The following is a 15,710-nucleotide window of genomic DNA, read 5'->3' as shown; positions in this document are numbered from 1 at the left end:
TGCATCTCATTTCTTGAGACATCTGTGTCCCTAAGGATAACAATCCAGGCTTAAAGGAAATCTTGGGGAAAGGAGCCAAGAGCTCTTCCTGCCGAGGCTAGTGGGAGGCGGCCAATGGGGAAGTGGGCTCGATAAAACTGTCTCAAAAATAAGTTGCATCTCAAAAAGCTTATGAAGGCAACAAGAGAGTTATTTCGGTTTCTTACATGGGAGCACAACCCCAAAAATAAAAAAATAAAAGGCTTGTTGATGGAGAAGCTTGAAAGACTGAGAGAGGCCGAAGGTATCACCGTAGAAAGATTGCCTAGTAACAGAGCTTTCTTGTATTACACCCAAAGCTGTGTACCATCTGAGGCTGATTCAGGAAAATACTCAAATCTCCTGGTAATTTCCTGCAGACAGGACGTTTAATCATCTCCAAGCCTCCACCGCAAAAGAAAAAAAAAAACCCTAAACCAAATGATTCACACTCTTAAAAGGAATCTGCCTTCAGAACAAAAACCGTTTTCTGCTCTTGAAAAGCAGCCACGATTTGTTATTCTAACAAAGTGTTCTTTTCCTCCAAACAGAAATAAAAGTCGCTTAAGGAGGGCTTGTACTGATTTCTGTTCTGCATTTCTTGAAACTTCCATCCAGTCAACAGTTTCTCCTGGCAGGTTCTCAGAAATCCAGGGAGAGCCGGGTAGTCAGTGACTAAGAACACAGGATCATTTTTATAAGCCTCCCCCCACCCCCACTTTTTGGCCCCACGGGAAGATGTTTTATTGTAGGACGAGCAGAATTAGCTGCACATATAAATTCTTCACTGCTCAGCTCACTTGACACCTTTATCTGAATTGCCCAACGGCTGGGAAGATTTGGCAATTGATGATTTGAAAAGGAAAGGTCCAAATCCTCCCCAAGTGGTATTTGTTCTGTCTGTACACACAGGGCCATGTCCATCTCTCTAATTACTCAACTAGCTGCACAGATAGAAACATCTGTTTGCAGAAAGCAGGGAACCCAAAGTATACAAATGATTCAAACCACCTAAACAAGTGCAAATAAAGGCCAACCCAGCAACACGAGGGTCGCTAAAAGCCAAAATAATTTAATATGGGTGGAAATGGAGTTTGGCAATCCATGCATCAGACTTTGCTCCAATTTTGGAAGGCATTTCTTCCAGCTGCCTCATCTTTAAAAAAAAAAAAAAAGCAACTCTGATCCTCTGCATTAGGCTTCCAACTTCTTGCTTAGGTACACAAAAGCAAACATATTGGGAAGGGAGGGGAAGGAACTGAAACTGCGTTTTTTAAACAAACCTTACCCCTCACCCCAGTCCGTAGGGATTATTTTGGTTTTAAAATTTCGCAGGATACAGCTGCCTAGGCACCCTGGATTTGCGTGATCCCCATCTCACCAAGTTCTGACTCTCCTAGCAGCTGAGAGGGTACATTTGGAACCCTCGGAGAGAGGGTTCCAATTAACTATGCGCCACCCGCCCCCAACAGCTTTCTCCATCCTATAGATTCCCCTAGGTAAGCTAGGAAAGCCAGGGCCGGGGGAGGGGAGGGCCCTCTCACCCACCCCAATTCAGACAGACTAAATTAACAAATCCACAGTTGCTTAATTACGGAAATCCACCGAGGAGAAAAGGAAAGAATTTGAAAGTTCTAGGAAAACCAGCAATAAAGAGTGTGGTAGAAGTAAATAATTTTTTAAAGTAAACCTTCCTGGAGACATTAAAAAAGATTTTTTGGTAGCGTAAGTGAAATAAATAAGTAGGTCGTGAGCAACAAATACATTTTAAATATGAGGGAAACGAATTGTAAGAAAATAAAGATTATTTAAAAAGCAAGTTCGGTGAAGTTTAAATGTTTCCCCCAAAGAAGTCTTAATACCATATTATCCCCTCCTCATGATTATATTATTATTATTGATTAATGAAGTGGCTGCGCAAAAGCTGGCAGACACTCAGACCAAAATGATCCCTGGGTCTACTCCCCAGAGCTCAGGACCTCCCCAGTGTGTGTGTGGCAAGGCAGCTACTGTCCCAGGTTAGTTTCCCAGTTCAAGACCCGTTTTCCATAGGAGGGTCCTGAAAACCAGGAGCAAACGCGCCCCAGCGCCCCCTTCCGTGCGTCCGGGCCCCGGGGGGCCACTTACCCAGCTCAGCCCTGCATTGCTCGCCGCTGCGGCGCCTTGGCCGGCCGGGGAAATGGGGGAAGGGGGCCGCAGACCCAGGGCCTGGGGGTGCGCTGCGGCTAAGAAGCCCAGCGGGGCGTCTGCCGCCAACTGCCCGGAGCCAGAGGGGGCCCTGCAGGGGCTCCGCGCAAGGGGGCTGACATTCCCAGGGCGGTGGCAGCTGCTCTGTGCGCAGCTGTGGATCCAGGAAAATCGCTCAGGTCCTGGAGAGAGAAGCTCCAAGCTCTCCAGGCTGCCTCCCGGCTGCTTAAAGGGACGCCTCCCCACCTCCCGCTCCGCTTATTGGTGAAAATTCCGAGCCACAGGCCAATCCCAGGCCTGTTCCCAAATTGAGATTTCAATCAAGGGAGCTACTGCTTTAAAATTAGAACGGGATGATGGGGTTGGGGGAGGTGTGCAGCCACCTTTCAGAAGCAGAAGGACACAGGCTCTCGGGCCCTTGCATGCAGAGGTCCTGAGAGCTGGCGGTGGCTGGAAGAGCAAGATTATACTGTGCAGAGCGTAGAGGAAGACAGGGGACATGCGGGACCCCCAGGCCTCACTGCTCCCATCCGCTTCCCCCCAACTCACTCATCCTTCAAGTCTCATCCAATTCATCACAGATGCTGGAAACCCTCTGTTCCTGGGAAGAACCCCCAAGCTATGTGCTTCTAAAGCCTCCCCATTCTCCCCGCTTCCAGACAATCACCACACTTCCACTCTTTGGCGTTACCTGTCTCTCCCTTTACTGTAAGTTCCACCACAGCAGGGATGTTATCATCAGTCATCATCAAGCTGTATCACTCCTGGCCTGGAACATTGTGAGCTCTCAGTAAATATTTGTTGGTTGAATGAATGACGGAAATGAAGGAAGGAAGGAATGAACAATGAAATACATCCTATGCTGCCTGTGACAATACAAATGTTAAAATTAAGAGGCAATATTCAAGAGGCCAGGTGATAATTTCAGACACGCCTGTGTCTCGGGCATCCGCCCAGTGACACAGCGGTTAAGTTTGCGCGTTCTGCTTCTTGCGGCCCAGGGTTTGGCGGTTCGGATCCGGGTCGGACATGGCACCGCTTGGCAAAAGCCATGCTGTGGTAGGCGTCCCACGTATAAAGTGGAGGAAGATGGGCATGGATGTTAGCTCAGGGCCAGTCTTCCTCAGCAAAAAGAGGAGGATTGGCAGTAGTTAGCTCACGGCTAATCTTCCTCAAAAAAAAAAAAGTGTGTCTCCACCTCTCACTACCTATGTAAATCCGTGCCACAGTTTCCTTTTTTGTAAAGCATGACCATGGCATCTCCCATCTCACAGGGTTGTGGTAAAGATTGCATTAGCTTATGTCTGAACTAGAGGAGGTGCTCAGTCCATAGCTTTAGATTACCGAATAGTCAATAGCTGCCGTTATTATTGAGATCAAAATACATTTGCTGGAGGTTGGGACTAGTCTGACTGCTGGTTTGGCTTCTTGGTGAGTACACAGTCATCCATGAAAGAGACATGAATTAAGTGCTGACTCAGTGCCAGGCCTCATGCCAGGTGCTGAGGTCACCCAATGAAAGATAAAATCCTTGACCACAAAGAACTCATAGTAGGGGTGAGAGTGTATATTAGTCAGAATTTTCCAGAGAAACAGAACCAATAGGGTCTATATATAAATATATAGATATGAGGAGATTTATTATAGGAATTGACTTGCATGGCTATGAAGGCTGAGAAGTCCCACAGTCTGGTAGTCTGCAGGAGAAGGAAAAAAGCCACTGGTGTAATTCAGTCTGAGCGCAAAGCCTGAGAATCAGGGGCCAGTGGTGTAAGTCCCAGGGTGAGTCCTGAATTCTGAGAACCAGGAGTGCCAATGCCCGAGAGCAGAAGAATACGGATGTCCCAGCTTGAGCAGAGAGAGCAAACGGACCCTTCCTCTGCCTTTTTGTTCTACTCAGGTCCTCAACAAACTGGATGATGCTGGCCCACGTTGGTGAGGGGGATCTTCTTCAAGAAGTCTACTGATTCAGATCTCTTCCACAGACACCCTCACAGACACACTCAAAAATAATGTTGACCAGCTGTCTGGGCATCCCTTAGCCCAGTGAAGTTGACACGTAAAATTAACCATCACTGGTTGGGGGCAGGAAGAGAGAAACAGACGGACAAATAAAATTATTTTAAACAATACTCAAGCAAAGACATATGTACAGGAACGTTTATTGTAGGATAGTTTATAGAATCAAAATAACTGAAAATTATTCAGTAAAAATAGGGGAAGTGGTTAAATCAATTACTGTACATCCATTTCATGGAATACTATACAGTCTTGAGGAAATAAAGAGGCAGAAAGCTTAGTGGACTAGTAAACAATGAACACTAAAATATATTGTGAAGTATAGCATAGAAGGTAAAACATATTCCCACTTGCATAAATACATTTTCATGTCTTGTGTATACATATGTATATTTATACGCATAAAATGCTTCTAGAATGATACCTAAGCAAATGGTAAAGGGTACTACATCTAGAAAGGTGGTTTGAGAACTAGGCAGGTCTAAGATGGGAAGGAGACTAATATTTCATCATATATCCTTGTGTATTATTTGAATATGTTACCATGAGCTTGAAATAAGCTGCTGGTGCTGGCAAGATGGCAAATGATCACAATCTGAAAATTCCAACCCTAGATGAACTATAACCAAAATTCTTTTAAGTGCTTAACTGATTCACAATAAAGAAAAGCAAATACCCAGGTGGTAGAAATAAAGAGGTAACTGAAAATAACAATGGTGAGCATGCAAACTCATACTGTGGCTAGGAGGAAGAGAGGAAGGTGGTTGGCAGCAGGGGAAAAAATTGTCTCTGTTCCCTGGGGGCTAGGATGTTAATGCCCAAACAGTAGAGAAGACAAGGCCTTGGGGCAAGGAGAAACAGGAAGTTGCTCTGAGACCTCTCCAGAAAACCAGGAACACTCACTGAGGGCTGCACCCTCAATGAACAAATAGATTAGAAAAACTGTATCAGCCAGCCCAATGAACCTTGTCTGCCTCTACCTGTGTTCTGAGTAGGAGGGAAAAGTTTAAGCTGAGAATTAAAAACTCTAGGCTGTGCCTTCCTTGAGAATGGAGTATGAGTAACAAAAGTCAGAATCAGGAAACTCTAACTGAAAAATTAATAGAAAAATTGGTCCTGTTCATGACATCTCAAGAATGCCTCACAGAAGAAAGTGAAAAATTGCCCCACGAGAGCCAGTTCCGTAACCCAGGCTACACCTGGCCCTGCAAAGCATGAACTCCCAATAGCAAATTACATAATGCTCAGGAAACTGACAAGTCACAAGTCAACAAATACGAGGATCAGAGGCTCAAGAGCTAGAGGTCATAAAACAACATTCTGAAAAAGAACATGAAATAAAGCTTAAAATGATTAAAAACATTAAAACTAGAATTGAAATCCTAAAAAAGAACAAGACCCAACGCCTATCTCTCCCCATAGATTCATTAAAATTAAAAACTCAACTGATAGGTTAAACAGAAGGTTATATACTGCTGAAGAGAGAAATATAGATCTCAGGACATTACAGAAAATGAAGCACAAGGGATAAAGAGTTGAAAAATATGAAAGATTGGTGAAGAGATGTGGAGGATAGAATGGAAGGCCCAACATATGTCTAATAAGAGTTCCATTGGGAGAAAATAGAGAAATTGAAGAGAGAGAGAATGGCTGAAAAATTTCTAGAATTTATAAAACTCATGAATCCTCCAATTCAAGAAGCACAAGGCATCTCAAGCAGGATAGATAAATAAACATAAGAACATCTGCATGTATTAATTATTCATAAAAGTACAGTTACTAAAAAACTGAAGCAAGGACAAATGAAACAGTTTAATAATGCCACGACAGAGTAAGCAGAAGGCACTTTGTAGTGTAGAAGAGAAGCAGCTCTGCCGTCCACATTTAGAGCTGGACTATATTTCCTTAAATCTTTCATCCCCAAGTATAATGAATTTTGAACGATAGTAGGTTCTTGAAGGCGTAGCTGTACATTATATATGGTGCCCATGTGCCAAGGCCAAGTGGCCAACACTGCCTGGAAAAGATGTATTCACTCAGCCAACAAACAAAAGAGGCAGACAAACAAACACTAGGCCCCTGTCCTCAAGAATCTTGCTGTGGTGGTGGTAGCAGCAGATAAACAGCCCATCACGGAAAGGACAGTGTCATACTAAGGAAGTATAAACTGCTATAGAAACACAGAGGAAGATCATCTCAAGCAGCCTTGCAAGGAGAGGTGGTACCTCAGGGAAGACTTCCTGGAGGAGGTAACATCTGCACAGACAGAGCTGGTATCTTCAGGGAAAAACACTTTAGAGTTAAGCCTGCCTTTAAATCCCAGTACTGTCGCTTATTATCTTGTGACTGTGGCCAAGTTACGTAACTTCTCCAAGCTTCATTTGTCCCATCTGTAAAATGGAATTCATATCACTAGTCTTGGGTTGTTTTGAGGTTTAGGGATGATATACGCAAAGCATTTAGTGGAATGCCTGGCCTATAATTGATTTTTACTAAATATGTAGCTAGTCCTATTATTAGATGAAATCCATTGCCTGGGTGGAAAAAAGACCTCCTGTTTAAAAGCTGATTTTCTTCTAAAAGCTGAAGATGACCGAGGTTTCAGCCTGTTTTCATGAAACTATCTTGAGGAATATGGAATGTTTACTGCGTTATCTACCTTGCAAAAGGCACATTATCATGCTATAACCTTCAGATTCCCAACCACAAATCAAGTTGAAAGAATTCAGAGTCTAGCGAGAAGAAGGAATAGATGGACCCTCCTCAGTATTACTCAATAGGTTTGTGAATGACTGGGATGATGGATGGAGAGGAAACTACTTGTAAAGTCCAACCAAAGATGCCAAGTTGCTGGCCTCTGCCAATGCTTGGCAGATAAGAATGCAAAGCCATCCAGCCAAGCTGCAGGAAAGGCCTGAATTAAAGTAGATGAAATTCTATAATGGCAAGGCTTGTGCCTGCCCTTTAGAAGGAGCACTGAACTGTGCAGTCTTAGAGAGGAAAGAATTGGCCAAGGACATGCTTTCCATTCATTCCTTCATGCACCATTTAACAAACACTTATCTAATATCTACTATGAGAAAGGGTTGGCCTTGTAGGCTGGGTAAACACAAAAAACATGAATAAAATATGATGCCTGCCTTCAAGGTGCATAAAATGTAGTGATCTGAAATCCTCTTCACATGAAACTGTCCATGCCCTCCAACATCCCTCCTTCTACCACGCAACGGTGATCTAACCTTCATAAACCATCTTAAGTTTGCACTAGAGATTAAACACCATCATGTTTCAGAATGGCAAATAGATTTCATCTCTTGGGCTAACGCTGATTGATTAGTAGTGGCTTCCCGGAGTGCTGACTTGACTAGAAGTCTGAGGCTACATATGGCAGGAAAGCATGCTGTGATTGATTAGTGATGTCTGTCAGGTGGATGGAGAAGGAGCGACAGCACTAGTGCTATAAATTTGACATCTCCCAGCTAGTCCAACCTCTTCATTCTACAGATGAGAAAACAGAACAAATCTTTCTTTCTTCCTGTGGCATTTTAAAGTCAGCAACACCAGCAGGGGCAACCGAGGAGAACCTTCATATCTGAAACGTTGCTGAGAGAGAGGAAAAAAATCTATAGCTTGGAATATTTCTGATGAGCTTTTAAGATATGCACTGAAATCCTTTAGCAGCCTTTGTATTCTGCAGCAAACTGACTAAATGGAGAAAGCTACTGACTTTGATTTCCTGGTTAGCTGCAAAGTGCATTCCTCCACCCCTCCCTGACACACACAAGATTATATTAAATATATATAATTTGAGTATGCTTGAGGATTTAAAATGTTGAGGGATAGAAATGTCTATAAAGTGAATATATTTCAGAAATACAAAATGAACAAATTCATAGAACAGCAATTAACATGTAATTTAAGAAAGGACAAAGATTTTTATCATTTTATTCTATTAAATGGTACAGATATCATCAGCCAAAGAAAGGAAAAGAAAAGCCCTTATTTATTTTCATACAGACACCTTATATCCTGGGGACTCTGTAACACTAACTAAGGAGATAGGGTCTGTCCCTGTTAAGCATTTCCACGCCCAATCTATCAACGCTCACAGCCATCGCCCAGCCCAATCACAATGAATCCAGGCTCATTTGCTGCAGAGCACAGAATGGTATAAACGGACAACAGATAAGCAGGAAGCCCAACTCCAGCCTGATTCAGATACAAAGAACAAATTGTAGCATTTGATTAATATGCCAGCTCTTCTGTCATGCCAACTGCAAAGTGAATTTTATGGAAAACCAACTCCTTGAGAAAGAGGTCTAATTAATTCAGTTACGTAAACTCTAATGCAATATTAGGGGGAGGGGATGTGGGAGGGGAGGGAGGGGGGAGAGAGAGAGAGAGAGAGAGAGGGAGAGAGATGATAAGAATGAGGAGAAGGAGGAATGAAGGAAAGGAAGGAATGAATGAATGACTGAAAATATGAATAGGATGTTCTAGAGACCACTGGGTTTATCCAGAGGCCCCAAAAGGTATGTTCTGATTTAGGGTGACAGGAAACTATTTACACTTCAAATACACTGTTGAAGGTTGGGCAAGAAATTAAAAGATGACCCACCACAAATAATTTTTTCTTTTTGAGGAAGATTAGCCCTGAGTTAACATCCATGCCCATCTTCCTCTACTTTATATGTGGGATGCCTGCCACACCATGGCTTGATAAATTGTGCATAGGTCCGTGCCTGGGATCCAAACCCGTGAACCCTGGGCCGCCAAAGTGGAGCACATGAACTTAAACACTATGCCACTGGGGTAGCCCCTACAAATAACTCTTTAATGCATAAATTGGTCAGATTAGTTTTATCCCCCAAGACTCCTTCATTGACATATCACCTTCAGGATTTCTGCCAAATCTGCTTTTACTAAACATCATGTTCATGATTTGTCATATTGAATTTGCCTTACCTTCTTATTTATAATGAATAAACAAATTGTGGTACATCCACACAATGGAATACTACTCAGCAATTAAAAGGAACAAATATATGCAACAAGGTAGATAAATCTCAAATGCATTATGCCAACTGAAAGAAGCCAGACTGAAAAGGCTCCCTATTGTCTGATTCCATTATATGACATTCCAGAAAAGGTCAAAATTACAGGAACAGAAAGCAAATCAGCAGTTGCCGAGAGTTGGAGATGGGAGGTGGGACTGAGTAGCATGAGAAAAATTTGGAAGGTGAGAGAACCGGTGTGTATCTTGATCAGGGGAGAGGTTACATGACTGTATGCATTTATAAAAAACTCATCAAACTGTAAACCTAGGAGTGAATTTTATTTTAGGCAAATATAAAAACTGGAAAACAAAAACAGCCAAAAAGCCAAAAGTTAAAACCATCCTTAGTATCACTCTGGTTTTAATTAATCCTATATTAAATATTTTCCTGTTGTCTTACTTGTTTTTGTAAAGATGTTTAACAAATTACTCAAAAAATAGTTACTGAGGTACCATGGCCTACAAAAGGCTGTGACTGTGAAGTTGCTCTTTCTTCATTAGAAAGGAAGATGATCAAGTTTTAGAAAAATGGCAACTCTAGCCCCCAAATGAGATCTCCTCTTTGATGTAGTTACACAGTTCAGAAGACTGCAAAGAGAATTCTTTTTAATTATGTGTAACTCAATGTTAGTTAATGGACTGACTCTGTACCACCCAGCACCATCTCCCATTTTGGGAAACAGCGCTTTGGATTGGAACCTACATGAGCGAAGGGGTTACATCCGTCTTGTTCTTCACAGCATCCTCTGCAACTAACATAACAGGCACTTGATAAATATTCATAAAATGAATGAAATAAACCTTTCTACTGGGTCTCACACTCCACCTCTCCAGGAGAGAGAACTCCTGAGGCAGCTCCGTTCATCACGAGACAGCTGGCTCCTGGTTTAAGTTCTTCCTTACAGTAAGCTGGCAGCCAACACTCCACCAACGTGGGTCACAGAGAGCCAGTCCAGCCAACACGTCCACTCAACATCCTTCAAAAACCTGAGCCTTGTCTTCCATCAACCTACTTCTATTAACATGGTTTCAAACCCTTTACACCCCAGCCACTCAAAATGTGACACCCCAAGTAAATTAGAACAAGGAATTACTGTCAGTGCTGTTACGTAAGAAATGATCATGTAAGAAAACCTCTATGCTTTTCAGAGAAACATGTTCAGGGGAAAGTGATTTATGCCCCTCTTGTTTCTGACATGGTGATTCTGAGGTCTCATCAATTTGATTCACACTGAGCTGCTGACCAAAACCTGTTTAGGGATTTTTTTTTTTCTTTTTCCTCCACGCATCTCTCACTAGACTCCATCTACTTTATTCTACATCTGGGGAGTTGGGTTTCTGGCTCCAACTGCGGGGCCTATTCATTTATTTATTTTTTAATTCAGCCTATTATCCCTATCTGTGCAGAAATTTGGGATCTTCAATCTGCTTCCTAATGCCGTGTAGCATCTAGTCTACTAGTTTCCAAATTCTGAACTGTGTCTATACAAGGATTACCTGGGGTTTTGTCAATTCTGCAGATTCCTGGGCCCCAACCCTGGAAATGCAAATTCATTATGTTTGGGAGAGGGCCTGGAACTCGGATTTCTAAAGCCTTCTTAAAACCAAACCAATATTTTCATTATTTTTCCATTATGTCATCAGTAGGTTTTTAAAAAAATTGATGAATGATACCTAAAGACTGGGTAGAATCTCTTGATTATATTTGGGGGAGGTAAGAAAGGACTGGAAATATTTATACTATCTCAGATTGACTGATACCAAATCAAAAATGGAAACCTTCCAGTTCACAGGGGAAATTGATGACTCTCAAGCTCTTAAGAGCATTTCTAGAACAGGTAATTTGTATGGATATGAGATGTAGGTATCAGCATTTTCATTTTCCAGGCCTAAATCTTGACATCTCTTTTCTTGGTGGCATGGACACAATTTTTGGCCCTACATTTTCAGGCAGTTACTTTGGAGGTATATGCCACATTCAGTCACGCTGATCTATCTGCATCCACTGGTTTTCTCGGGAAGTTCATTAATCAGGCATTTGGAAAACAAAGAAGCATTATGCAATTTCCTCCCACTCTGCTTTACATGAACTCTCTCACTGAATCCTTGCAATAGCCCTTTGAAGTAGGGATTGTGATGAAACCCATTTTTCAGAGGAGGAAACTGAGGCACAGAAAAGGAAACTGCCTGTAGTAACACAGCTTGTTGGGATGGGATTCAAACCCAGGCAGTCCTGGTTCCAGATCCCTGAGATGCGCCTCCTCACATGTACTAATCACTCTGGCCAATATGCAGATCAGCTGCTGGATTCTAGTCATGAGAGACATTCAGAAGAAAGGCAGAGAGGAAACTGAGAGCTAATCATAGTTTACTTCTATGAACTTTTCATGCACCCAAACATTTATCCATCCCCCTGTCCACCCTACACTTACTGAGTATCTACTATATACAAAACATCATGGTCATAAGCCCTGGGGACACAGATATAAAAAAGACACAGTTTACACTCAAGAGGAACTCAGTCTGGTGGGAGAGAGACAGGTCTATGTTATAGATACATACATAAAACAAAGCACTGAGTGCTGTAGCCCGGGTATGAAGAAGTGCTCAGGAACAGGGGGAGAGTGACTTGGACCAGCACAAGAAGGTAACGTTAACAGCAAGCCTTGACGAATGAGTAATCCTTGAAATGGAGAGGGGAGAAGCACTGTCTGGCAGATGCAATAGTATAGGCGAAATGATGGAGGCTTGAAAAAGACTCAGAAGGAGAGAGACATTACATAGAACTAATCAGAGTTTGGCACCATTGCCATTAGGGACCAGATAATTCTTTGCTATAGGGGGCTGTCCTGTGCATGTAGGATGTTTAGCAACATCCCTGACCTCTACCCACTAGATGCCAGTAGCATGCCCCCTGGCTATGACAACCAAAAATATCTCCAGATACTGCCAAATGCCCCTGAGCAGCAGAACCATCCCACAGACAACGTGGACTAATGGGAAAGCTTGCAAGTATGTGTAAAAGAAGAGAAGGGCCAGATGGAAGAGGTTGCCAGTGGCTGAAAGAAGCATAATGAGGTAGCTTAGGCCTATATCATGAAATAAGCCAGTTGGTCAGGCCCCTCAAATTCTAGAGCACCATCTGGCCACTCTGAAGCTCATTTACTTAAAAGGGCCGCTTCCCAATTCCAGGCTGTGTACGCAATCGACATTAGAAGCCATTATTTTGATAATTAATTTGGGTACCAGCTTGAACATTAAATGCCTTCTATCTAGCCATGTGGTAGGCAGAATTCTGACATAGCACCCATGATTCCCAACCTGGGGGTACACACACCTTCTCCCAGTTTTTCAATCAAACACTAATCTAGGTGCGGCAGTGGAGGGATTTTGCAGCTGTAATTGAGGTCCCAAATCGGTTGACCTTAAGATAAAGAGATTATCCTCCGTGAGGCTGACCTAATACTGTGAGCCTTTAAAGAGAGACTGGAATCTTCCTGGAGGCACAGATTCAAAGGGTGAGGGGTATTTGACATGTGGGAGATTGCCAGTCACTGTCTTTGAAGATGGACGGGGCCACTTGGCAAGGACCTAAAAGTTGCTTTCAGGAGCTGAGAATGGCCCCTAGCTGATAGCTAGCAGGGAAACAAAGATCTCGGTCCCACCACCACAAGGAAATGAATTCTGCCAACAGCAGAACTGAACGAGCTCAGAAGAGGAGCAGATGAGAATGCAGATGGTCCACACTGGATTTCAGCGTTTGGAGAACCTGAGCAGAGACGCCAGCCACTCCATGCCTGAACTTCGAGCCCATAGAACTGTGAGGTAATAACTAGGCGTCGTTTTAAGCTGCTTGATTTGTGGTCATTTGCCATGCAGCAACAGAAAACGAACACAACCTAAATCCCGCAGAGTTCCCAGGTCCAGGCTAAACCCTTCCTCCTCCAGGAAGCCTCTCCCCACGGCGCGCAGAGAGCAAGCCAGGCCATTTCAAGTTGCCCTGAATCGCCACACCCTCTCTCACACTGCTACTGCTGCCCCAAACCTTCTTCTTTCTGTAACATCTCATGTCGATAAACTGCTATCCTATCCACCACTGAATGTCTCCTGAATGGTTGCATGTTTTTGTTCTGTTTTGTTTTTGTCTGCTCTTCTCCCCCTCTCTCCCTTGCAAAAACTAGATAGTGGTCATCTCTTCAAGGATCTTTTGAATTTCTCACAATGCCTACAGCAGTGTTAAGCCCATTGCAGACACTTAGTAAATCATTACTGGTTGATGGCCACAGGTCTCCACCTCCACACAGGGGACAAAGAGGTATGGCATACTATTGCCGAAATTCACAATGTGATTGCACTACCTTGGAGCAACGTGCTAGCATTCAAAAGAACCATTTGTATTTCAATAATTAGTTACATGAGATCGTGGTTGATCATGGGTGATACACTTCGTGGGTGATCATGACTCTCGAGTCATGGTAACCTTTCATGGGCCACTTAACTCTGAAGGTCAAGTGACCGATCAGTTACTATGAGTTGCCAGCCAAAAAGTCTCAACACTCCCTGCATTTTAGACTCTCTTGCTGCTCCTCCCCATCTAGACGTAAAGCTTGAGGTGCCCAGTTATCAGGCTTGGAGTTTAGTCTCCTAGTTAGGAGACCTAATTTGGGAGGTTTCCAAAAGGGAGCCTTCCATTAGCATTGTCCATTGAATATTCCACCCTCCTCTGGAGGGGCGACGAGAGAATTTCAAGAATTTCCTTTTCTCTAGGAAAGTGATGAGCACAGAGGAGTACAAAGAAATCATTAACTAAAATAAGTTAAATCTAAAGGTACCACTTCTTCCTACTGACTGGATTGCTCTTCACCATGGAATTGAAAATTCAAAATAATTGAACACTTAAAAAACATCTATGTGTAGTCTAAAGCTTTCATCTTCAGATTTCTTTCTAGGATGGGTTCTAGAATTAGAGCTCCTGGGACCTGAATTTACCAGCCAGCCTATCTGTTGTTTTCTATCATTTCTGTAATTATCAGCAGGTCAATTAATATGACTCTAATAATTGCGATGCTTGGGGTTGATTATGTCTCAAAATTATCTATGCAAAAGAACAAATAATTATGGACAAAACTGAGAGCCTGAACTTATAAGCTGTGGAGTCACAGCTTTCCTGGGTGGCATAAAAATTATCAAGCTATAAAAAGTCAACCTTCACCCTGGCCTCATTTAACTCCCTAGTGAGTTGTGCCAATGAGACCAAACAGAGGACCACAAGTTAGCAAGCAGTGTACCAGGGACTTGAGAAGGCAGGATTCACATTTGGCAAATGTATACTGTGAGAGATGGAATATAAATATAAATATACTATGAGAGGTGGATTATAAAAAGTAGAAAGTTATTACTCATAATAACTGATTCTCTATATGAGGGGGGTGAATGTTTTTCATTCAGAGCTTCAGAGCAAAGACAGGAGGCATCTTCTCAGTTTTCCCTGAAGGCTCCTCTTTCTCTGTCCTTAGTGGAGTCCTTCAAGGTTCTGTCCTGGGCTCTCTTCTTCTACACTCTCCAAAGGCGAGCTGATAAACTCCCCTTTCCTGCAGTGGCATCTATCACCCTCTATCAGCTGACTGATTTGTTTAGTGCCAGGCACTGTTCTACGTGTTGGGGATGTGCAGGGAACAAAACAGACACATTCTTTGCTCTCATGGAGCCTATATTCTATTATGGTGGACAAAGACAATAAGCAAATAACATGATTAAGTACTGAGGGGCAAAATAAAGTCAAATGAGGAGCAAGAAGGATGGGGAGGGGGCAGAGGTTCTAGCTTAGAGAGTGCTCAGGACCTCAGACCTCCTTTCCTTCTCAGAGATATCTCCTAAGGTTCGGACTCAAGTGTCCCACCTACCTTCTGAGTATCTCCACCTGGAAGTCCCACAGGCACAAAATCTCCATGTCCACCACGGACACATTGTCCTCTTCCAAGTTTTCTTCCTAAGTGGAACCACCTACCCAGACTCCCAAGTCAGACACCAGAACTCATCCTTAACTCCTTCCACTCCCTCCACATCCCAAACAGCTTCTAAATACCCCTCACCATGGTTCACTTCTCTATTTCTGCTGCCACGCCCTGGTCCAGGCACCCTTCTCTCTTTCCTAGGTTGCTGCATCTGTCTTACTCACTGCCAGAAATCCTGCCTCTCCTCCCCTCCCACCCCATCCCATCCCATCCCATCCCATCCCATTTGTGGCTGGAATGAACTTGCTAAATGCTCCATCTAATCACGTCATTCCTTGTTCTATACCTCCCTAGTGCCCTCAGATAAAGGAACTCAACTCACAAAGACCTTTAGGATCTGACCCTTATTTACAATGCCAATTTTCTTTATCAAAATTGTCCTCTGGCTCTAGCTAAACTTACCTGTTTGCAGGTCC

General features: G+C 43.1%; 1 protein-coding gene across 6 annotated transcripts in view; it reads right to left on the bottom strand.

Moving 5' to 3' along the window:
- Positions 1-15,710, bottom strand: part of PRICKLE2 (prickle planar cell polarity protein 2) — a 305,604-nt gene that overhangs the window by 145,377 nt on the left and 144,517 nt on the right. The window contains exon 1 of one of the 6 annotated variants that reach the window (XM_014859292.3): positions 2,146-2,435. The exons of the other annotated variants lie outside the window; for them this stretch is intronic. The gene's annotated coding sequence lies outside the window, so the exon portion shown is untranslated. Of the gene's footprint in view, positions 1-2,145; positions 2,436-15,710 lie in introns of those variants that run through there. 6 annotated transcript variants of the gene reach the window in all.

This window comes from Equus asinus, chromosome 21 (assembly GCF_041296235.1).
Source record: "Equus asinus isolate D_3611 breed Donkey chromosome 21, EquAss-T2T_v2, whole genome shotgun sequence".
Lineage (NCBI taxonomy): Eukaryota > Metazoa > Chordata > Mammalia > Perissodactyla > Equidae > Equus > Equus asinus.
This window is presented reverse-complemented; position numbering and strand designations above follow the sequence as displayed.